We start from the raw sequence: 23,085 nt of genomic DNA on the forward strand, positions 1-23,085 counted from the left end.
CCAGGCTGTCCTTCTTGAGGTCACCCAGCTGGTCAGGGGACTGCTAGACCGGGACCCAGTGTTTGGAGGAGGCCTCGGAGCTGCCAGGACTTGATGGGAGGAGGGGACATTGCCTCTTTCGGGTTCAGGCCATGGGCCCTGGCCCCCAGCCCCAGTCAGCCTGGGCTGGGTCTGGAGCCTGGGACCTTCCCTGTGGAGTCCATCAGGAGGGGACCTACTCTCCTTGGACCAGAAGAGAGGAGCTGGGGCTTCTCTATCCGCCTGAGTGGACACGAGCTCCCAGGGCTGGGTCCTGACAGAGGAGGAGGGCTCAGGGAGGCATTGCTGACCGTCTGCTCTAGCTCCTGCATCCCTCTCCCTGCTCACCGCGGGCCTTTCCCTTCCTGGCAGGCGGCTCCTGCAGCTGCGCTGGCTCCTGCACCTGCAAAGCCTGCAGATGCACCTCCTGCAAGAAGAGTGAGTGTGCGGGGCCTTCTCTGGGAATGCGGGGTCTGGGCTGAGTGCGAGCAGGGAGCCCAGAGCTCAGCAGGCAGGAGCAGGACAGTGACCAAACTTCCCGGTAACCCCCACCACCCCCCCACCCCCCCCCCCCCACCAGGAAGGGATTCACAATCAGAGCTGGAATCCCCTTCCAGATGACCGAGACCCAAGTGCGCACTAGAGAACAGGGAGACTGAGGCCCAGACGGGTCATTAACAAACAACCTCAGACCTGTCAGTAGAACTAGTCCTCCTGCCTCCTGAGTCACGCTTCTGAATCCTCTCAGGGACTGAAGCACTTTAGGGACATGAACTAGTGACCGTGTGTGGTTTCTCGGACCTGGGGCAGCCCCTTCCTGTCGAAGCAGCCCAGAGCTTCCCTATCCCGAGCGGGAGCTGCTCTGTCAGGGCTTTGCCTCCACTTTGATCCTGAGGACTTTGCTCACATCACTGACGGTGCTGGGCGCTGGCTTTCTCTCGTCCCCAGAGGCCCTGCTCACTGTCTCTCCAAGGCTCTGTGCCCTGTCCTGGGCACAGATGGGGCAGGCAACCTGAACCTAGTGTCTGAGAGCAATGATCTCAGGACAGAGGACACCATCCTAAACTCAGGGTCTGGGCCTGAGGGCAGCTGGGGCCAGGCCTGCTGCTGGGAAGGGTGGCTCCGGACAACGCGTGGTCCGACCGCACGCTGCCCTCGCTTCCCCAGGCTGCTGCTCCTGCTGCCCCGTGGGCTGCGCCAAGTGTGCCCAGGGCTGCGTCTGCAAAGGGGCCTCGGACAAGTGCAGCTGCTGTGCCTGATGTCGCGGAGAGCCTGCCCCGGGTGTCAACAGAGCAACCAGGACGAACCTGCATTTTACCGTTTTTCATACAACCGGACCTGACGCTACATTCCTTTTTCTATGAAATATGTGAGCTGTAATAAAAGTTGTTGACTTCATTCTGGCTCTGTCTTCCTTTGTCTGCCTTGGACAAAGAGACTCCGTGCCCATCAGGGCTGGCGTGGGGAACTGGGCTGGAAGTGCAGAGACCTCGGCTCTGGACCAAAGAGGACCCTCCCCCACCCCCCAAAACACACACACACACACGGAGCGTCTTAGCCGCTTAGGTTAATGTGAGCTTCAGTTTCTCAGCTCCAAAGGAAAGCCTCGCCCAGAAGACACAGGGCATCGGACACACAGAGGACGCACTCCCTCTATTCCCCTTAGGAGTATGGATTGCAGAGCAAGTGGTCCGTTTCTCATTTTCCTTCTCTGGGGGCCCCTGCCAAACTCAGTCCTCGGTGATGAGAGCCTGGAAAAGCACCCAGAGGGGATGGAATCCCACACCCCCCTTGTTTGACTTCTACACGGGGCTTGCGTCTAACACACCCTGGAAAGACCTATTTGTATTTTCTGCCACAGTTTTCACCCTGGTCAGTAAAAAGAATCGCTAAGAAAAAAATGTAAAAGGACACGATATGGGAAACCCATTTTTCCCTTCAACACGTAAAATCACCTTAACACGTGGAGGAGCAATTCTGAAAATTAGAGGCTCTCATAGGCTGCACATACATTGAAGTGTGTGCTTGAGTCCCGGGAACACTTCACACATGCCCCACTGTGTGGACCACACACGCCTGGAGCAGCTCTGCCCCCTGCCTCCCCACACGCAACATCAGTCTTGGCTCGCCCAGGGCTACGGACAGGACACTCGCCACCCCTGACGGCTCCCTGCAGGGGCTTGGCCCTGAATCTTCGCCAGTGCCTCCCTAGATCAGCCTGACATCGTCCCTTCCCTCAAAATCCAGCCCGTGGCTACCTGACACCCCGAAAGTGACTTGGATTTGTCTGGTGGGCATTTCCCAGCCGTTTCCCGGAGACTTGGTTTCAGAAGGAGGACTTCACGTGTTCCGCTGCAGAGTGATGGTGGTGCTGCAGTGCGGAGGGCCTGGTGGTGTTTATTAGCAAGACGTGTGTGCTGAGGGGACAGGTGATATAGTTCAGGTGCTGGGCCCCCTGGCGGTCTGGGGAGGGAATTCCTATTTCATGGGCACTCCAAGAGAAAGAGGAGACAAGAGGCTCAGAAGTCAGGACCAAGATCGGCCACAGGTGCCCTGTGTGAAGAGGGCATTTCGGGAGCCGGCCCGTGCTGCGTGCGTGGGTGCTGGTGTCAGGCACCCGGGTTCACAGCCACCGTGCCACTTCCTGACCTGGCAAGTCACTGATACTCTCTGAGATGTCATTTCCTCCTTTCTACAGAAAAGATTAATTTCCAAGAGGGGGAATAAGCGAGACAGTGGCCTGGCTCCTAGCTCGGGCTTCCCGAACGGTGTCCTTTCTGATCGCTATCTCCACACTGACATCTGTGCACGGAGAATCCTTTAGCTCCCAACAAGCTCCTGGAGAAAGGCTCCCTGCTTTGCAAGCAAGCTCATGGTGAGGGCAGAGGTGGATAGGAACCTTGCTTACCCAGTGCCAGAGGGCGTGGGGATCTCCTCCAACAAGCCCCATGGAACGAGTCACCGCCACAGCATTTGGACACACTCAGTGAACCTGCATGGTCTGGAGCGACGGTGCCAATTCCAGAGAGGTTGAGCAACTTACCCAAGGGCACACAGCCTAGACTCAAAGGACCAAACCTACACTACAGCTGTCTCACCTCCCGGCCACATGGTGCCGGTTATGACATCACTGGAGGCTGAATCCGGCCTCTCCTTTTTCAGGGCCGCAAGGGTCTTCGGAGACAGTCCAGCTGTGCTCCTGGCTGCAGAGGTGGGAGGCTGAAGCCCAGAGAGGTCACAGAGCTGTGCAGAGGGTTCTGACTGCCAGCTGCTCAGTGCTTTCCCACTGCTGCCTCTGGGCCAGGTGTTCAGTGTCCTCACCTTTCATGGCATGACATGCTGTCCGGTTGGGCGGGGGGCTGCAGTCAGCCTGCAGGAGGGCCAGTCCCATCTGTGCCACAGATAGCCATGGGACATAACCTCGCTGTGGCTCAGTCTCCGCTGCTCTAAAGGGCAAAAAAATAGTGTCTGGCTCTCGGGATGAAAGAACTGAATCCGTGCAAAGAATGTCAGAATATACTGGGCACTCAGGGAGTAATCGATCATATCACCTATTATTTATTTGTTATCATTAGCCTAGGAGACATTGTTCTCCTTCCAGACACGCAAGCAAGGATGGTGTGTTTAGCTCTGTGTTCTGGGTCGTCCTCATCAACCCTGTGAGCATGGGACCACTTCCCCGGAGGGGGTTATCCTCCCTTCACGCAAGGAGCCATTGACACTACAGATAGAAAGCCGTGAGCAAGACAGTCGGTGTCCTCCTAACAGATGCAGAAGGATCCTGCCATCTCTGCTGTCACCTGCACCAGGATTTCCCTACCATTTTCTTTTCAGGGGTTTTCTGAAATACGTTGTACCAAAAGAAACCTCTTGAACACTGCTGAAGGAGAGAGTCAGAAGGAAGCCACAAAAGCATAAATACATTCCTATTCTGTCACTTCGGTCCCCCCCCCAGGATTCAGCTGGACACGGTAGAGACGGGCTGAAGACACAGCTCTGGGCCAAAGGGGAGCTTTCTCACTGACTCTCTCTTTCAGCTGCGAAGCCACAAGACCACAGAAGCAGGGCACCACTCCCCAGCACTGTGTGCCTGCCTTTACTGTAGCCTCCTCGTACTGTAGGTAGTTTGGCCTTTGGGAAACGGGCTGCTGACTACTAGCTCCCTTCCGGGTTGGTGTGACAATTCAAAGAGCAAAAGTGATTAACAAGGCTTGGCATGGACTCCATGGTGTGTAATCGTCAGGACTACCCAAAGGGAACTCTCCACTTGTGTCGCTTTGTTATTTCATGCCAGGTCTGCCTATCGCCTACAGTGATGCCTTCCCTGGGGAGCATCCCATGATCAGGGAACCTCCACCCTGGCGTGGGGTGGACCGGCCACGGTGAGGAGCGCCCCTGCAAAGTTTAGGCAAAGGAGCCCCCGGAGAAATGCGCCATGATCCCTCCAGGAAAGGAAAACACAAGTGACGACTAGCGGCCGAAGGCAATGTTCATCGCGGGGCGGTTACAGGAGACGGTACCGGAAAAGTGCTTCCAAAGGACCGTGGTGGAGACCGGGGCTGCCAACGCCTGGGGACACACGGGGTGGGCGAAACGGCGGTGAGGGTCACATGCGCCTGCGGTCTCTGACACCGCTCCCCGGCTCCGGCCAAGCCAGGGACACGAGCGGGAGGCGGGGGCTGTTCTCAGGCTGCAGGAAACGGCGACCCGGAGGCCGGCGGCGCGCGGCCTGGGGCGGGGAAGACCGGAGGACGCGGGAGCTGGATTCCTGCACAACCCGGCAACAGGGGGGCTGCTCCCGTCGGCCACATCGCGAAGGGGCGGCCAGGGGGCTGGGACACCGCTTACCGCACGGCACCCGCTTCCTCCGCTCCAGCCGGCACCGAAGTGGAATCGTGCGCTCGGCCCCGCGTGTTGCTCACAGCCCGGCCCAGGGCGCCGCGGGCAGCGCGGGCGCGGGCGCGGGCGCGGATCCGCGGGGCGGGTGCAAGGCGGGGGCGGGGCCTCTGCGCCCGGGCCGCCTCCTCGGCCTATAACTGAGCCCACGGGCTCCTGGCTCCCACACGCCCCCGACCGGACCAGTGAAGCCGCTTCGCCCCTTGCTTTGGACCTCGGGCCTCACTCCTCCTCCAGATGGACCCCAAGTGCTCCTGCCCCACTGGTAAGGGAACCCTGGCTTTGAGCCTTAGGATGCCCCCCTTCGCAGGCACAGGACGAGAAGGGAGGGTTTTGAGTTGGAGCTCAGGAGGACTCCTGTCACGGGTCCAGGGCTTTCTTGCCTGCCAGGCTCCTGAGAGCACGTCAGTCTCCCTTTGCCTCTCCGTTAACACTGAGGGCACGGAGGCTCCAGGCTGTCCTTCTTGAGGTCACCCAGCTGGTCAGGGGACTGCTAGACCGGGACCCAGTGTTTGGAGGAGGCCTCGGAGCTGCCAGGACTTGATGGGAGGAGGGGACATTGCCTCTTTCGGGTTCAGGCCATGGGCCCTGGCCCCCAGCCCCAGTCAGCCTGGGCTGGGTCTGGAGCCTGGGACCTTCCCTGTGGAGTCCATCAGGAGGGGACCTACTCTCCTTGGACCAGAAGAGAGGAGCTGGGGCTTCTCTATCCGCCTGAGTGGACACGAGCTCCCAGGGCTGGGTCCTGACAGAGGAGGAGGGCTCAGGGAGGCATTGCTGACCGTCTGCTCTAGCTCCTGCATCCCTCTCCCTGCTCACCGCGGGCCTTTCCCTTCCTGGCAGGCGGCTCCTGCAGCTGCGCTGGCTCCTGCACCTGCAAAGCCTGCAGATGCACCTCCTGCAAGAAGAGTGAGTGTGCGGGGCCTTCTCTGGGAATGCGGGGTCTGGGCTGAGTGCGAGCAGGGAGCCCAGAGCTCAGCAGGCAGGAGCAGGACAGTGACCAAACTTCCCGGTAACCCCCACCACCCCCCCACCCCCCCCCCCCCACCAGGAAGGGATTCACAATCAGAGCTGGAATCACCTTCCAGATGACCGAGACCCAAGTGCGCACTAGAGAACAGGGAGACTGAGGCCCAGACGGGTCATTAACAAACAACCTCAGACCTGTCAGTAGAACTAGTCCTCCTGCCTCCTGAGTCACGCTTCTGAATCCTCTCAGGGACTGAAGCACTTTAGGGACATGAACTAGTGACCGTGTGTGGTTTCTCGGACCTGGGGCAGCCCCTTCCTGTCGAAGCAGCCCAGAGCTTCCCTATCCCGAGCGGGAGCTGCTCTGTCAGGGCTTTGCCTCCACTTTGATCCTGAGGACTTTGCTCACATCACTGACGGTGCTGGGCGCTGGCTTTCTCTCGTCCCCAGAGGCCCTGCTCACTGTCTCTCCAAGGCTCTGTGCCCTGTCCTGGGCACAGATGGGGCAGGCAACCTGAACCTAGTGTCTGAGAGCAATGATCTCAGGACAGAGGACACCATCCTAAACTCAGGGTCTGGGCCTGAGGGCAGCTGGGGCCAGGCCTGCTGCTGGGAAGGGTGGCTCCGGACAACGCGTGGTCCGACCGCACGCTGCCCTCGCTTCCCCAGGCTGCTGCTCCTGCTGCCCCGTGGGCTGCGCCAAGTGTGCCCAGGGCTGCGTCTGCAAAGGGGCCTCGGACAAGTGCAGCTGCTGTGCCTGATGTCGCGGAGAGCCTGCCCCGGGTGTCAACAGAGCAACCAGGACGAACCTGCATTTTACCGTTTTTCATACAACCGGACCTGACGCTACATTCCTTTTTCTATGAAATATGTGAGCTGTAATAAAAGTTGTTGACTTCATTCTGGCTCTGTCTTCCTTTGTCTGCCTTGGACAAAGAGACTCCGTGCCCATCAGGGCTGGCGTGGGGAACTGGGCTGGAAGTGCAGAGACCTCGGCTCTGGACCAAAGAGGACCCTCCCCCACCCCCCAAAACACACACACACACACGGAGCGTCTTAGCCGCTTAGGTTAATGTGAGCTTCAGTTTCTCAGCTCCAAAGGAAAGCCTCGCCCAGAAGACACAGGGCATCGGACACACAGAGGACGCACTCCCTCTATTCCCCTTAGGAGTATGGATTGCAGAGCAAGTGGTCCGTTTCTCATTTTCCTTCTCTGGGGGCCCCTGCCAAACTCAGTCCTCGGTGATGAGAGCCTGGAAAAGCACCCAGAGGGGATGGAATCCCACACCCCCCTTGTTTGACTTCTACACGGGGCTTGCGTCTAACACACCCTGGAAAGACCTATTTGTATTTTCTGCCACAGTTTTCACCCTGGTCAGTAAAAAGAATCGCTAAGAAAAAAATGTAAAAGGACACGATATGGGAAACCCATTTTTCCCTTCAACACGTAAAATCACCTTAACACGTGGAGGAGCAATTCTGAAAATTAGAGGCTCTCATAGGCTGCACATACATTGAAGTGTGTGCTTGAGTCCCGGGAACACTTCACACATGCCCCACTGTGTGGACCACACACGCCTGGAGCAGCTCTGCCCCCTGCCTCCCCACACGCAACATCAGTCTTGGCTCGCCCAGGGCTACGGACAGGACACTCGCCACCCCTGACGGCTCCCTGCAGGGGCTTGGCCCTGAATCTTCGCCAGTGCCTCCCTAGATCAGCCTGACATCGTCCCTTCCCTCAAAATCCAGCCCGTGGCTACCTGACACCCCGAAAGTGACTTGGATTTGTCTGGTGGGCATTTCCCAGCCGTTTCCCGGAGACTTGGTTTCAGAAGGAGGACTTCACGTGTTCCGCTGCAGAGTGATGGTGGTGCTGCAGTGCGGAGGGCCTGGTGGTGTTTATTAGCAAGACGTGTGTGCTGAGGGGACAGGTGATATAGTTCAGGTGCTGGGCCCCCTGGCGGTCTGGGGAGGGAATTCCTATTTCATGGGCACTCCAAGAGAAAGAGGAGACAAGAGGCTCAGAAGTCAGGACCAAGATCGGCCACAGGTGCCCTGTGTGAAGAGGGCATTTCGGGAGCCGGCCCGTGCTGCGTGCGTGGGTGCTGGTGTCAGGCACCCGGGTTCACAGCCACCGTGCCACTTCCTGACCTGGCAAGTCACTGATACTCTCTGAGATGTCATTTCCTCCTTTCTACAGAAAAGATTAATTTCCAAGAGGGGGAATAAGCGAGACAGTGGCCTGGCTCCTAGCTCGGGCTTCCCGAACGGTGTCCTTTCTGATCGCTATCTCCACACTGACATCTGTGCACGGAGAATCCTTTAGCTCCCAACAAGCTCCTGGAGAAAGGCTCCCTGCTTTGCAAGCAAGCTCATGGTGAGGGCAGAGGTGGATAGGAACCTTGCTTACCCAGTGCCAGAGGGCGTGGGGATCTCCTCCAACAAGCCCCATGGAACGAGTCACCGCCACAGCATTTGGACACACTCAGTGAACCTGCATGGTCTGGAGCGACGGTGCCAATTCCAGAGAGGTTGAGCAACTTACCCAAGGGCACACAGCCTAGACTCAAAGGACCAAACCTACACTACAGCTGTCTCACCTCCCGGCCACATGGTGCCGGTTATGACATCACTGGAGGCTGAATCCGGCCTCTCCTTTTTCAGGGCCGCAAGGGTCTTCGGAGACAGTCCAGCTGTGCTCCTGGCTGCAGAGGTGGGAGGCTGAAGCCCAGAGAGGTCACAGAGCTGTGCAGAGGGTTCTGACTGCCAGCTGCTCAGTGCTTTCCCACTGCTGCCTCTGGGCCAGGTGTTCAGTGTCCTCACCTTTCATGGCATGACATGCTGTCCGGTTGGGCGGGGGGCTGCAGTCAGCCTGCAGGAGGGCCAGTCCCATCTGTGCCACAGATAGCCATGGGACATAACCTCGCTGTGGCTCAGTCTCCGCTGCTCTAAAGGGCAAAAAAATAGTGTCTGGCTCTCGGGATGAAAGAACTGAATCCGTGCAAAGAATGTCAGAATATACTGGGCACTCAGGGAGTAATCGATCATATCACCTATTATTTATTTGTTATCATTAGCCTAGGAGACATTGTTCTCCTTCCAGACACGCAAGCAAGGATGGTGTGTTTAGCTCTGTGTTCTGGGTCGTCCTCATCAACCCTGTGAGCATGGGACCACTTCCCCGGAGGGGGTTATCCTCCCTTCACGCAAGGAGCCATTGACACTACAGATAGAAAGCCGTGAGCAAGACAGTCGGTGTCCTCCTAACAGATGCAGAAGGATCCTGCCATCTCTGCTGTCACCTGCACCAGGATTTCCCTACCATTTTCTTTTCAGGGGTTTTCTGAAATACGTTGTACCAAAAGAAACCTCTTGAACACTGCTGAAGGAGAGAGTCAGAAGGAAGCCACAAAAGCATAAATACATTCCTATTCTGTCACTTCGGTCCCCCCCCCAGGATTCAGCTGGACACGGTAGAGACGGGCTGAAGACACAGCTCTGGGCCAAAGGGGAGCTTTCTCACTGACTCTCTCTTTCAGCTGCGAAGCCACAAGACCACAGAAGCAGGGCACCACTCCCCAGCACTGTGTGCCTGCCTTTACTGTAGCCTCCTCGTACTGTAGGTAGTTTGGCCTTTGGGAAACGGGCTGCTGACTACTAGCTCCCTTCCGGGTTGGTGTGACAATTCAAAGAGCAAAAGTGATTAACAAGGCTTGGCATGGACTCCATGGTGTGTAATCGTCAGGACTACCCAAAGGGAACTCTCCACTTGTGTCGCTTTGTTATTTCATGCCAGGTCTGCCTATCGCCTACAGTGATGCCTTCCCTGGGGAGCATCCCATGATCAGGGAACCTCCACCCTGGCGTGGGGTGGACCGGCCACGGTGAGGAGCGCCCCTGCAAAGTTTAGGCAAAGGAGCCCCCGGAGAAATGCGCCATGATCCCTCCAGGAAAGGAAAACACAAGTGACGACTAGCGGCCGAAGGCAATGTTCATCGCGGGGCGGTTACAGGAGACGGTACCGGAAAAGTGCTTCCAAAGGACCGTGGTGGAGACCGGGGCTGCCAACGCCTGGGGACACACGGGGTGGGCGAAACGGCGGTGAGGGTCACATGCGCCTGCGGTCTCTGACACCGCTCCCCGGCTCCGGCCAAGCCAGGGACACGAGCGGGAGGCGGGGGCTGTTCTCAGGCTGCAGGAAACGGCGACCCGGAGGCCGGCGGCGCGCGGCCTGGGGCGGGGAAGACCGGAGGACGCGGGAGCTGGATTCCTGCACAACCCGGCAACAGGGGGGCTGCTCCCGTCGGCCACATCGCGAAGGGGCGGCCAGGGGGCTGGGACACCGCTTACCGCACGGCACCCGCTTCCTCCGCTCCAGCCGGCACCGAAGTGGAATCGTGCACTCGGCCCCGCGTGTTGCTCACAGCCCGGCCCAGGGCGCCGCGGGCAGCGCGGGCGCGGGCGCGGGCGCGGATCCGCGGGGCGGGTGCAAGGCGGGGGCGGGGCCTCTGCGCCCGGGCCGCCTCCTCGGCCTATAACTGAGCCCACGGGCTCCTGGCTCCCACACGCCCCCGACCGGACCAGTGAAGCCGCTTCGCCCCTTGCTTTGGACCTCGGGCCTCACTCCTCCTCCAGATGGACCCCAAGTGCTCCTGCCCCACTGGTAAGGGAACCCTGGCTTTGAGCCTTAGGATGCCCCCCTTCGCAGGCACAGGACGAGAAGGGAGGGTTTTGAGTTGGAGCTCAGGAGGACTCCTGTCACGGGTCCAGGGCTTTCTTGCCTGCCAGGCTCCTGAGAGCACGTCAGTCTCCCTTTGCCTCTCCGTTAACACTGAGGGCACGGAGGCTCCAGGCTGTCCTTCTTGAGGTCACCCAGCTGGTCAGGGGACTGCTAGACCGGGACCCAGTGTTTGGAGGAGGCCTCGGAGCTGCCAGGACTTGATGGGAGGAGGGGACATTGCCTCTTTCGGGTTCAGGCCATGGGCCCTGGCCCCCAGCCCCAGTCAGCCTGGGCTGGGTCTGGAGCCTGGGACCTTCCCTGTGGAGTCCATCAGGAGGGGACCTACTCTCCTTGGACCAGAAGAGAGGAGCTGGGGCTTCTCTATCCGCCTGAGTGGACACGAGCTCCCAGGGCTGGGTCCTGACAGAGGAGGAGGGCTCAGGGAGGCATTGCTGACCGTCTGCTCTAGCTCCTGCATCCCTCTCCCTGCTCACCGCGGGCCTTTCCCTTCCTGGCAGGCGGCTCCTGCAGCTGCGCTGGCTCCTGCACCTGCAAAGCCTGCAGATGCACCTCCTGCAAGAAGAGTGAGTGTGCGGGGCCTTCTCTGGGAATGCGGGGTCTGGGCTGAGTGCGAGCAGGGAGCCCAGAGCTCAGCAGGCAGGAGCAGGACAGTGACCAAACTTCCCGGTAACCCCCACCACCCCCCCACCCCCCCCCCCCCACCAGGAAGGGATTCACAATCAGAGCTGGAATCACCTTCCAGATGACCGAGACCCAAGTGCGCACTAGAGAACAGGGAGACTGAGGCCCAGACGGGTCATTAACAAACAACCTCAGACCTGTCAGTAGAACTAGTCCTCCTGCCTCCTGAGTCACGCTTCTGAATCCTCTCAGGGACTGAAGCACTTTAGGGACATGAACTAGTGACCGTGTGTGGTTTCTCGGACCTGGGGCAGCCCCTTCCTGTCGAAGCAGCCCAGAGCTTCCCTATCCCGAGCGGGAGCTGCTCTGTCAGGGCTTTGCCTCCACTTTGATCCTGAGGACTTTGCTCACATCACTGACGGTGCTGGGCGCTGGCTTTCTCTCGTCCCCAGAGGCCCTGCTCACTGTCTCTCCAAGGCTCTGTGCCCTGTCCTGGGCACAGATGGGGCAGGCAACCTGAACCTAGTGTCTGAGAGCAATGATCTCAGGACAGAGGACACCATCCTAAACTCAGGGTCTGGGCCTGAGGGCAGCTGGGGCCAGGCCTGCTGCTGGGAAGGGTGGCTCCGGACAACGCGTGGTCCGACCGCACGCTGCCCTCGCTTCCCCAGGCTGCTGCTCCTGCTGCCCCGTGGGCTGCGCCAAGTGTGCCCAGGGCTGCGTCTGCAAAGGGGCCTCGGACAAGTGCAGCTGCTGTGCCTGATGTCGCGGAGAGCCTGCCCCGGGTGTCAACAGAGCAACCAGGACGAACCTGCATTTTACCGTTTTTCATACAACCGGACCTGACGCTACATTCCTTTTTCTATGAAATATGTGAGCTGTAATAAAAGTTGTTGACTTCATTCTGGCTCTGTCTTCCTTTGTCTGCCTTGGACAAAGAGACTCCGTGCCCATCAGGGCTGGCGTGGGGAACTGGGCTGGAAGTGCAGAGACCTCGGCTCTGGACCAAAGAGGACCCTCCCCCACCCCCCAAAACACACACACACACACGGAGCGTCTTAGCCGCTTAGGTTAATGTGAGCTTCAGTTTCTCAGCTCCAAAGGAAAGCCTCGCCCAGAAGACACAGGGCATCGGACACACAGAGGACGCACTCCCTCTATTCCCCTTAGGAGTATGGATTGCAGAGCAAGTGGTCCGTTTCTCATTTTCCTTCTCTGGGGGCCCCTGCCAAACTCAGTCCTCGGTGATGAGAGCCTGGAAAAGCACCCAGAGGGGATGGAATCCCACACCCCCCTTGTTTGACTTCTACACGGGGCTTGCGTCTAACACACCCTGGAAAGACCTATTTGTATTTTCTGCCACAGTTTTCACCCTGGTCAGTAAAAAGAATCGCTAAGAAAAAAATGTAAAAGGACACGATATGGGAAACCCATTTTTCCCTTCAACACGTAAAATCACCTTAACACGTGGAGGAGCAATTCTGAAAATTAGAGGCTCTCATAGGCTGCACATACATTGAAGTGTGTGCTTGAGTCCCGGGAACACTTCACACATGCCCCACTGTGTGGACCACACACGCCTGGAGCAGCTCTGCCCCCTGCCTCCCCACACGCAACATCAGTCTTGGCTCGCCCAGGGCTACGGACAGGACACTCGCCACCCCTGACGGCTCCCTGCAGGGGCTTGGCCCTGAATCTTCGCCAGTGCCTCCCTAGATCAGCCTGACATCGTCCCTTCCCTCAAAATCCAGCCCGTGGCTACCTGACACCCCGAAAGTGACTTGGATTTGTCTGGTGGGCATTTCCCAGCCGTTTCCCGGAGACTTGGTTTCAGAAGGAGGACTTCACGTGTTCCGCTGCAGAGTGATGGTGGTGCTGCAGTGCGGAGGGCCTGGTGGTGTTTATTAGCAAGACGTGTGTGCTGAGGGGACAGGTGATATAGTTCAGGTGCTGGGCCCCCTGGCGGTCTGGGGAGGGAATTCCTATTTCATGGGCACTCCAAGAGAAAGAGGAGACAAGAGGCTCAGAAGTCAGGACCAAGATCGGCCACAGGTGCCCTGTGTGAAGAGGGCATTTCGGGAGCCGGCCCGTGCTGCGTGCGTGGGTGCTGGTGTCAGGCACCCGGGTTCACAGCCACCGTGCCACTTCCTGACCTGGCAAGTCACTGATACTCTCTGAGATGTCATTTCCTCCTTTCTACAGAAAAGATTAATTTCCAAGAGGGGGAATAAGCGAGACAGTGGCCTGGCTCCTAGCTCGGGCTTCCCGAACGGTGTCCTTTCTGATCGCTATCTCCACACTGACATCTGTGCACGGAGAATCCTTTAGCTCCCAACAAGCTCCTGGAGAAAGGCTCCCTGCTTTGCAAGCAAGCTCATGGTGAGGGCAGAGGTGGATAGGAACCTTGCTTACCCAGTGCCAGAGGGCGTGGGGATCTCCTCCAACAAGCCCCATGGAACGAGTCACCGCCACAGCATTTGGACACACTCAGTGAACCTGCATGGTCTGGAGCGACGGTGCCAATTCCAGAGAGGTTGAGCAACTTACCCAAGGGCACACAGCCTAGACTCAAAGGACCAAACCTACACTACAGCTGTCTCACCTCCCGGCCACATGGTGCCGGTTATGACATCACTGGAGGCTGAATCCGGCCTCTCCTTTTTCAGGGCCGCAAGGGTCTTCGGAGACAGTCCAGCTGTGCTCCTGGCTGCAGAGGTGGGAGGCTGAAGCCCAGAGAGGTCACAGAGCTGTGCAGAGGGTTCTGACTGCCAGCTGCTCAGTGCTTTCCCACTGCTGCCTCTGGGCCAGGTGTTCAGTGTCCTCACCTTTCATGGCATGACATGCTGTCCGGTTGGGCGGGGGGCTGCAGTCAGCCTGCAGGAGGGCCAGTCCCATCTGTGCCACAGATAGCCATGGGACATAACCTCGCTGTGGCTCAGTCTCCGCTGCTCTAAAGGGCAAAAAAATAGTGTCTGGCTCTCGGGATGAAAGAACTGAATCCGTGCAAAGAATGTCAGAATATACTGGGCACTCAGGGAGTAATCGATCATATCACCTATTATTTATTTGTTATCATTAGCCTAGGAGACATTGTTCTCCTTCCAGACACGCAAGCAAGGATGGTGTGTTTAGCTCTGTGTTCTGGGTCGTCCTCATCAACCCTGTGAGCATGGGACCACTTCCCCGGAGGGGGTTATCCTCCCTTCACGCAAGGAGCCATTGACACTACAGATAGAAAGCCGTGAGCAAGACAGTCGGTGTCCTCCTAACAGATGCAGAAGGATCCTGCCATCTCTGCTGTCACCTGCACCAGGATTTCCCTACCATTTTCTTTTCAGGGGTTTTCTGAAATACGTTGTACCAAAAGAAACCTCTTGAACACTGCTGAAGGAGAGAGTCAGAAGGAAGCCACAAAAGCATAAATACATTCCTATTCTGTCACTTCGGTCCCCCCCCCAGGATTCAGCTGGACACGGTAGAGACGGGCTGAAGACACAGCTCTGGGCCAAAGGGGAGCTTTCTCACTGACTCTCTCTTTCAGCTGCGAAGCCACAAGACCACAGAAGCAGGGCACCACTCCCCAGCACTGTGTGCCTGCCTTTACTGTAGCCTCCTCGTACTGTAGGTAGTTTGGCCTTTGGGAAACGGGCTGCTGACTACTAGCTCCCTTCCGGGTTGGTGTGACAATTCAAAGAGCAAAAGTGATTAACAAGGCTTGGCATGGACTCCATGGTGTGTAATCGTCAGGACTACCCAAAGGGAACTCTCCACTTGTGTCGCTTTGTTATTTCATGCCAGGTCTGCCTATCGCCTACAGTGATGCCTTCCCTGGGGAGCATCCCATGATCAGGGAACCTCCACCCTGGCGTGGGGTGGACCGGCCACGGTGAGGAGCGCCCCTGCAAAGTTTAGGCAAAGGAGCCCCCGGAGAAATGCGCCATGATCCCTCCAGGAAAGGAAAACACAAGTGACGACTAGCGGCCGAAGGCAATGTTCATCGCGGGGCGGTTACAGGAGACGGTACCGGAAAAGTGCTTCCAAAGGACCGTGGTGGAGACCGGGGCTGCCAACGCCTGGGGACACACGGGGTGGGCGAAACGGCGGTGAGGGTCACATGCGCCTGCGGTCTCTGACACCGCTCCCCGGCTCCGGCCAAGCCAGGGACACGAGCGGGAGGCGGGGGCTGTTCTCAGGCTGCAGGAAACGGCGACCCGGAGGCCGGCGGCGCGCGGCCTGGGGCGGGGAAGACCGGAGGACGCGGGAGCTGGATTCCTGCACAACCCGGCAACAGGGGGGCTGCTCCCGTCGGCCACATCGCGAAGGGGCGGCCAGGGGGCTGGGACACCGCTTACCGCACGGCACCCGCTTCCTCCGCTCCAGCCGGCACCGAAGTGGAATCGTGCGCTCGGCCCCGCGTGTTGCTCACAGCCCGGCCCAGGGCGCCGCGGGCAGCGCGGGCGCGGGCGCGGGCGCGGATCCGCGGGGCGGGTGCAAGGCGGGGGCGGGGCCTCTGCGCCCGGGCCGCCTCCTCGGCCTATAACTGAGCCCACGGGCTCCTGGCTCCCACACGCCCCCGACCGGACCAGTGAAGCCGCTTCGCCCCTTGCTTTGGACCTCGGGCCTCACTCCTCCTCCAGATGGACCCCAAGTGCTCCTGCCCCACTGGTAAGGGAACCCTGGCTTTGAGCCTTAGGATGCCCCCCTTCGCAGGCACAGGACGAGAAGGGAGGGTTTTGAGTTGGAGCTCAGGAGGACTCCTGTCACGGGTCCAGGGCTTTCTTGCCTGCCAGGCTCCTGAGAGCACGTCAGTCTCCCTTTGCCTCTCCGTTAACACTGAGGGCACGGAGGCTCCAGGCTGTCCTTCTTGAGGTCACCCAGCTGGTCAGGGGACTGCTAGACCGGGACCCAGTGTTTGGAGGAGGCCTCGGAGCTGCCAGGACTTGATGGGAGGAGGGGACATTGCCTCTTTCGGGTTCAGGCCATGGGCCCTGGCCCCCAGCCCCAGTCAGCCTGGGCTGGGTCTGGAGCCTGGGACCTTCCCTGTGGAGTCCATCAGGAGGGGACCTACTCTCCTTGGACCAGAAGAGAGGAGCTGGGGCTTCTCTATCCGCCTGAGTGGACACGAGCTCCCAGGGCTGGGTCCTGACAGAGGAGGAGGGCTCAGGGAGGCATTGCTGACCGTCTGCTCTAGCTCCTGCATCCCTCTCCCTGCTCACCGCGGGCCTTTCCCTTCCTGGCAGGCGGCTCCTGCAGCTGCGCTGGCTCCTGCACCTGCAAAGCCTGCAGATGCACCTCCTGCAAGAAGAGTGAGTGTGCGGGGCCTTCTCTGGGAATGCGGGGTCTGGGCTGAGTGCGAGCAGGGAGCCCAGAGCTCAGCAGGCAGGAGCAGGACAGTGACCAAACTTCCCGGTAACCCCCACCACCCCCCCACCCCCCCCCCCCACCAGGAAGGGATTCACAATCAGAGCTGGAATCCCCTTCCAGATGACCGAGACCCAAGTGCGCACTAGAGAACAGGGAGACTGAGGCCCAGACGGGTCATTAACAAACAACCTCAGACCTGTCAGTAGAACTAGTCCTCCTGCCTCCTGAGTCACGCTTCTGAATCCTCTCAGGGACTGAAGCACTTTAGGGACATGAACTAGTGACCGTGTGTGGTTTCTCGGACCTGGGGCAGCCCCTTCCTGTCGAAGCAGCCCAGAGCTTCCCTATCCCGAGCGGGAGCTGCTCTGTCAGGGCTTTGCCTCCACTTTGATCCTGAGGACTTTGCTCACATCACTGACGGTGCTGGGCGCTGGCTTTCTCTCGTCCCCAGAGGCCCTGCTCACTGTCTCTCCAAGGCTCTGTGCCCTGTCCTGGGCACAGATGGGGCAGGCAACCTGAACCTAGTGTCTGAGAGCAATGATCTCAGGACAGAGGACACCATCCTAAACTCAGGGTCTGGGCCTGAGGGCAGCTGGGGCCAGGCCTGCTGCTGGGAAGGGTGGCTCCGGACAACGCGTGGTCCGACCGCACGCTGCCCTCGCTTCCCCAGGCTGCTGCTCCTGCTGCCCCGTGGGCTGCGCCAAGTGTGCCCAGGGCTGCGTCTGCAAAGGGGCCTCGGACAAGTGCAGCTGCTGTGCCTGATGTCGCGGAGAGCCTGCCCCGGGTGTCAACAGAGCAACCAGGACGAACCTGCATTTTACCGTTTTTCATACAACCGGACCTGACGCTACATTCCTTTTTCTATGAAATATGTGAGCTGTAATAAAAGTTGTTGACTTCATTCTGGCTCTGTCTTCCTTTGTCTGCCTTGGACAAAGAGACTCCGTGCCCATCAGGGCTGGCGTGGGGAACTGGGCTGGAAGTGCAGAGACCTCGGCTCTGGACCAAAGAGGACCCTCCCCCACCCCCCAAAACACACACACACACACGGAGCGTCTTAGCCGCTTAGGTTAATGTGAGCTTCAGTTTCTCAGCTCCAAAGGAAAGCCTCGCCCAGAAGACACAGGGCATCGGACACACAGAGGACGCACTCCCTCTATTCCCCTTAGGAGTATGGATTGCAGAGCAAGTGGTCCGTTTCTCATTTTCCTTCTCTGGGGGCCCCTGCCAAACTCAGTCCTCGGTGATGAGAGCCTGGAAAAGCACCCAGAGGGGATGGAATCCCACACCCCCCTTGTTTGACTTCTACACGGGGCTTGCGTCTAACACACCCTGGAAAGACCTATTTGTATTTTCTGCCACAGTTTTCACCCTGGTCAGTAAAAAGAATCGCTAAGAAAAAAATGTAAAAGGACACGATATGGGAAACCCATTTTTCCCTTCAACACGTAAAATCACCTTAACACGTGGAGGAGCAATTCTGAAAATTAGAGGCTCTCATAGGCTGCACATACATTGAAGTGTGTGCTTGAGTCCCGGGAACACTTCACACATGCCCCACTGTGTGGACCACACACGCCTGGAGCAGCTCTGCCCCCTGCCTCCCCACACGCAACATCAGTCTTGGCTCGCCCAGGGCTACGGACAGGACACTCGCCACCCCTGACGGCTCCCTGCAGGGGCTTGGCCCTGAATCTTCGCCAGTGCCTCCCTAGATCAGCCTGACATCGTCCCTTCCCTCAAAATCCAGCCCGTGGCTACCTGACACCCCGAAAGTGACTTGGATTTGTCTGGTGGGCATTTCCCAGCCGTTTCCCGGAGACTTGGTTTCAGAAGGAGGACTTCACGTGTTCCGCTGCAGAGTGATGGTGGTGCTGCAGTGCGGAGGGCCTGGTGGTGTTTATTAGCAAGACGTGTGTGCTGAGGGGACAGGTGATATAGTTCAGGTGCTGGGCCCCCTGGCGGTCTGGGGAGGGAATTCCTATTTCATGGGCACTCCAAGAGAAAGAGGAGACAAGAGGCTCAGAAGTCAGGACCAAGATCGGCCACAGGTGCCCTGTGTGAAGAGGGCATTTCGGGAGCCGGCCCGTGCTGCGTGCGTGGGTGCTGGTGTCAGGCACCCGGGTTCACAGCCACCGTGCCACTTCCTGACCTGGCAAGTCACTGATACTCTCTGAGATGTCATTTCCTCCTTTCTACAGAAAAGATTAATTTCCAAGAGGGGGAATAAGCGAGACAGTGGCCTGGCTCCTAGCTCGGGCTTCCCGAACGGTGTCCTTTCTGATCGCTATCTCCACACTGACATCTGTGCACGGAGAATCCTTTAGCTCCCAACAAGCTCCTGGAGAAAGGCTCCCTGCTTTGCAAGCAAGCTCATGGTGAGGGCAGAGGTGGATAGGAACCTTGCTTACCCAGTGCCAGAGGGCGTGGGGATCTCCTCCAACAAGCCCCATGGAACGAGTCACCGCCACAGCATTTGGACACACTCAGTGAACCTGCATGGTCTGGAGCGACGGTGCCAATTCCAGAGAGGTTGAGCAACTTACCCAAGGGCACACAGCCTAGACTCAAAGGACCAAACCTACACTACAGCTGTCTCACCTCCCGGCCACATGGTGCCGGTTATGACATCACTGGAGGCTGAATCCGGCCTCTCCTTTTTCAGGGCCGCAAGGGTCTTCGGAGACAGTCCAGCTGTGCTCCTGGCTGCAGAGGTGGGAGGCTGAAGCCCAGAGAGGTCACAGAGCTGTGCAGAGGGTTCTGACTGCCAGCTGCTCAGTGCTTTCCCACTGCTGCCTCTGGGCCAGGTGTTCAGTGTCCTCACCTTTCATGGCATGACATGCTGTCCGGTTGGGCGGGGGGCTGCAGTCAGCCTGCAGGAGGGCCAGTCCCATCTGTGCCACAGATAGCCATGGGACATAACCTCGCTGTGGCTCAGTCTCCGCTGCTCTAAAGGGCAAAAAAATAGTGTCTGGCTCTCGGGATGAAAGAACTGAATCCGTGCAAAGAATGTCAGAATATACTGGGCACTCAGGGAGTAATCGATCATATCACCTATTATTTATTTGTTATCATTAGCCTAGGAGACATTGTTCTCCTTCCAGACACGCAAGCAAGGATGGTGTGTTTAGCTCTGTGTTCTGGGTCGTCCTCATCAACCCTGTGAGCATGGGACCACTTCCCCGGAGGGGGTTATCCTCCCTTCACGCAAGGAGCCATTGACACTACAGATAGAAAGCCGTGAGCAAGACAGTCGGTGTCCTCCTAACAGATGCAGAAGGATCCTGCCATCTCTGCTGTCACCTGCACCAGGATTTCCCTACCATTTTCTTTTCAGGGGTTTTCTGAAATACGTTGTACCAAAAGAAACCTCTTGAACACTGCTGAAGGAGAGAGTCAGAAGGAAGCCACAAAAGCATAAATACATTCCTATTCTGTCACTTCGGTCCCCCCCCCAGGATTCAGCTGGACACGGTAGAGACGGGCTGAAGACACAGCTCTGGGCCAAAGGGGAGCTTTCTCACTGACTCTCTCTTTCAGCTGCGAAGCCACAAGACCACAGAAGCAGGGCACCACTCCCCAGCACTGTGTGCCTGCCTTTACTGTAGCCTCCTCGTACTGTAGGTAGTTTGGCCTTTGGGAAACGGGCTGCTGACTACTAGCTCCCTTCCGGGTTGGTGTGACAATTCAAAGAGCAAAAGTGATTAACAAGGCTTGGCATGGACTCCATGGTGTGTAATCGTCAGGACTACCCAAAGGGAACTCTCCACTTGTGTCGCTTTGTTATTTCATGCCAGGTCTGCCTATCGCCTACAGTGATGCCTTCCCTGGGGAGCATCCCATGATCAGGGAACCTCCACCCTGGCGTGGGGTGGACCGGCCACGGTGAGGAGCGCCCCTGCAAAGTTTAGGCAAAGGAGCCCCCGGAGAAATGCGCCATGATCCCTCCAGGAAAGGAAAACACAAGTGACGACTAGCGGCCGAAGGCAATGTTCATCGCGGGGCGGTTACAGGAGACGGTACCGGAAAAGTGCTTCCAAAGGACCGTGGTGGAGACCGGGGCTGCCAACGCCTGGGGACACACGGGGTGGGCGAAACGGCGGTGAGGGTCACATGCGCCTGCGGTCTCTGACACCGCTCCCCGGCTCCGGCCAAGCCAGGGACACGAGCGGGAGGCGGGGGCTGTTCTCAGGCTGCAGGAAACGGCGACCCGGAGGCCGGCGGCGCGCGGCCTGGGGCGGGGAAGACCGGAGGACGCGGGAGCTGGATTCCTGCACAACCCGGCAACAGGGGGGCTGCTCCCGTCGGCCACATCGCGAAGGGGCGGCCAGGGGGCTGGGACACCGCTTACCGCACGGCACCCGCTTCCTCCGCTCCAGCCGGCACCGAAGTGGAATCGTGCGCTCGGCCCCGCGTGTTGCTCACAGCCCGGCCCAGGGCGCCGCGGGCAGCGCGGGCGCGGGCGCGGGCGCGGATCCGCGGGGCGGGTGCAAGGCGGGGGCGGGGCCTCTGCGCCCGGGCCGCCTCCTCGGCCTATAACTGAGCCCACGGGCTCCTGGCTCCCACACGCCCCCGACCGGACCAGTGAAGCCGCTTCGCCCCTTGCTTTGGACCTCGGGCCTCACTCCTCCTCCAGATGGACCCCAAGTGCTCCTGCCCCACTGGTAAGGGAACCCTGGCTTTGAGCCTTAGGATGCCCCCCTTCGCAGGCACAGGACGAGAAGGGAGGGTTTTGAGTTGGAGCTCAGGAGGACTCCTGTCACGGGTCCAGGGCTTTCTTGCCTGCCAGGCTCCTGAGAGCACGTCAGTCTCCCTTTGCCTCTCCGTTAACACTGAGGGCACGGAGGCTCCAGGCTGTCCTTCTTGAGGTCACCCAGCTGGTCAGGGGACTGCTAGACCGGGACCCAGTGTTTGGAGGAGGCCTCGGAGCTGCCAGGACTTGATGGGAGGAGGGGACATTGCCTCTTTCGGGTTCAGGCCATGGGCCCTGGCCCCCAGCCCCAGTCAGCCTGGGCTGGGTCTGGAGCCTGGGACCTTCCCTGTGGAGTCCATCAGGAGGGGACCTACTCTCCTTGGACCAGAAGAGAGGAGCTGGGGCTTCTCTATCCGCCTGAGTGGACACGAGCTCCCAGGGCTGGGTCCTGACAGAGGAGGAGGGCTCAGGGAGGCATTGCTGACCGTCTGCTCTAGCTCCTGCATCCCTCTCCCTGCTCACCGCGGGCCTTTCCCTTCCTGGCAGGCGGCTCCTGCAGCTGCGCTGGCTCCTGCACCTGCAAAGCCTGCAGATGCACCTCCTGCAAGAAGAGTGAGTGTGCGGGGCCTTCTCTGGGAATGCGGGGTCTGGGCTGAGTGCGAGCAGGGAGCCCAGAGCTCAGCAGGCAGGAGCAGGACAGTGACCAAACTTCCCGGTAACCCCCACCACCCCCCCACCCACCCCCCCACCAGGAAGGGATTCACAATCAGAGCTGGAATCCCCTTCCAGATGACCGAGACCCAAGTGCGCACTAGAGAACAGGGAGACTGAGGCCCAGACGGGTCATTAACAAACAACCTCAGACCTGTCAGTAGAACTAGTCCTCCTGCCTCCTGAGTCACGCTTCTGAATCCTCTCAGGGACTGAAGCACTTTAGGGACATGAACTAGTGACCGTGTGTGGTTTCTCGGACCTGGGGCAGCCCCTTCCTGTCGAAGCAGCCCAGAGCTTCCCTATCCCGAGCGGGAGCTGCTCTGTCAGGGCTTTGCCTCCACTTTGATCCTGAGGACTTTGCTCACATCACTGACGGTGCTGGGCGCTGGCTTTCTCTCGTCCCCAGAGGCCCTGCTCACTGTCTCTCCAAGGCTCTGTGCCCTGTCCTGGGCACAGATGGGGCAGGCAACCTGAACCTAGTGTCTGAGAGCAATGATCTCAGGACAGAGGACACCATCCTAAACTCAGGGTCTGGGCCTGAGGGCAGCTGGGGCCAGGCCTGCTGCTGGGAAGGGTGGCTCCGGACAACGCGTGGTCCGACCGCACGCTGCCCTCGCTTCCCCAGGCTGCTGCTCCTGCTGCCCCGTGGGCTGCGCCAAGTGTGCCCAGGGCTGCGTCTGCAAAGGGGCCTCGGACAAGTGCAGCTGCTGTGCCTGATGTCGCGGAGAGCCTGCCCCGGGTGTCAACAGAGCAACCAGGACGAACCTGCATTTTACCGTTTTTCATACAACCGGACCTGACGCTACATTCCTTTTTCTATGAAATATGTGAGCTGTAATAAAAGTTGTTGACTTCATTCTGGCTCTGTCTTCCTTTGTCTGCCTTGGACAAAGAGACTCCGTGCCCATCAGGGCTGGCGTGGGGAACTGGGCTGGAAGTGCAGAGACCTCGGCTCTGGACCAAAGAGGACCCTCCCCCACCCCCCAAAACACACACACACACACGGAGCGTCTTAGCCGCTTAGGTTAATGTGAGCTTCAGTTTCTCAGCTCCAAAGGAAAGCCTCGCCCAG

The 23,085-nt window shown here is 58.9% G+C and overlaps 5 long non-coding RNA genes across 5 annotated transcripts; all 5 read left to right on the plus strand.

The window, feature by feature from the left end:
- The first annotated feature begins 215 nt into the window (after positions 1 to 215).
- Positions 216 to 1,416, plus strand: LOC309616432. The gene is made up of 2 exons (XR_014237471.1): positions 216 to 456; positions 1,186 to 1,416. It is a non-coding gene; the product is annotated as an uncharacterized lncRNA (long non-coding RNA).
- Positions 1,417 to 5,579: 4,163 nt separating this feature from the next.
- Positions 5,580 to 6,780, plus strand: LOC309616433. Its single transcript, XR_014237472.1, has 2 exons — positions 5,580 to 5,820; positions 6,550 to 6,780. It is a non-coding gene; the product is annotated as an uncharacterized lncRNA (long non-coding RNA).
- A 4,163-nt stretch (positions 6,781 to 10,943) lies between these two features.
- LOC309616439 lies at positions 10,944 to 12,144 on the plus strand. The gene is made up of 2 exons (XR_014237478.1): positions 10,944 to 11,184; positions 11,914 to 12,144. It is a non-coding gene; the product is annotated as an uncharacterized lncRNA (long non-coding RNA).
- Positions 12,145 to 16,307: 4,163 nt separating this feature from the next.
- LOC309616440 lies at positions 16,308 to 17,507 on the plus strand. Its single transcript, XR_014237479.1, has 2 exons — positions 16,308 to 16,548; positions 17,277 to 17,507. It is a non-coding gene; the product is annotated as an uncharacterized lncRNA (long non-coding RNA).
- A 4,163-nt stretch (positions 17,508 to 21,670) lies between these two features.
- LOC309616441 lies at positions 21,671 to 22,869 on the plus strand. The gene is made up of 2 exons (XR_014237480.1): positions 21,671 to 21,911; positions 22,639 to 22,869. It is a non-coding gene; the product is annotated as an uncharacterized lncRNA (long non-coding RNA).
- Positions 22,870 to 23,085: the final 216 nt, after the last annotated feature.

This window comes from Balaenoptera borealis, assembly GCF_965194805.1.
Source record: "Balaenoptera borealis genome assembly, chromosome: 19".
Lineage (NCBI taxonomy): Eukaryota > Metazoa > Chordata > Mammalia > Artiodactyla > Balaenopteridae > Balaenoptera > Balaenoptera borealis.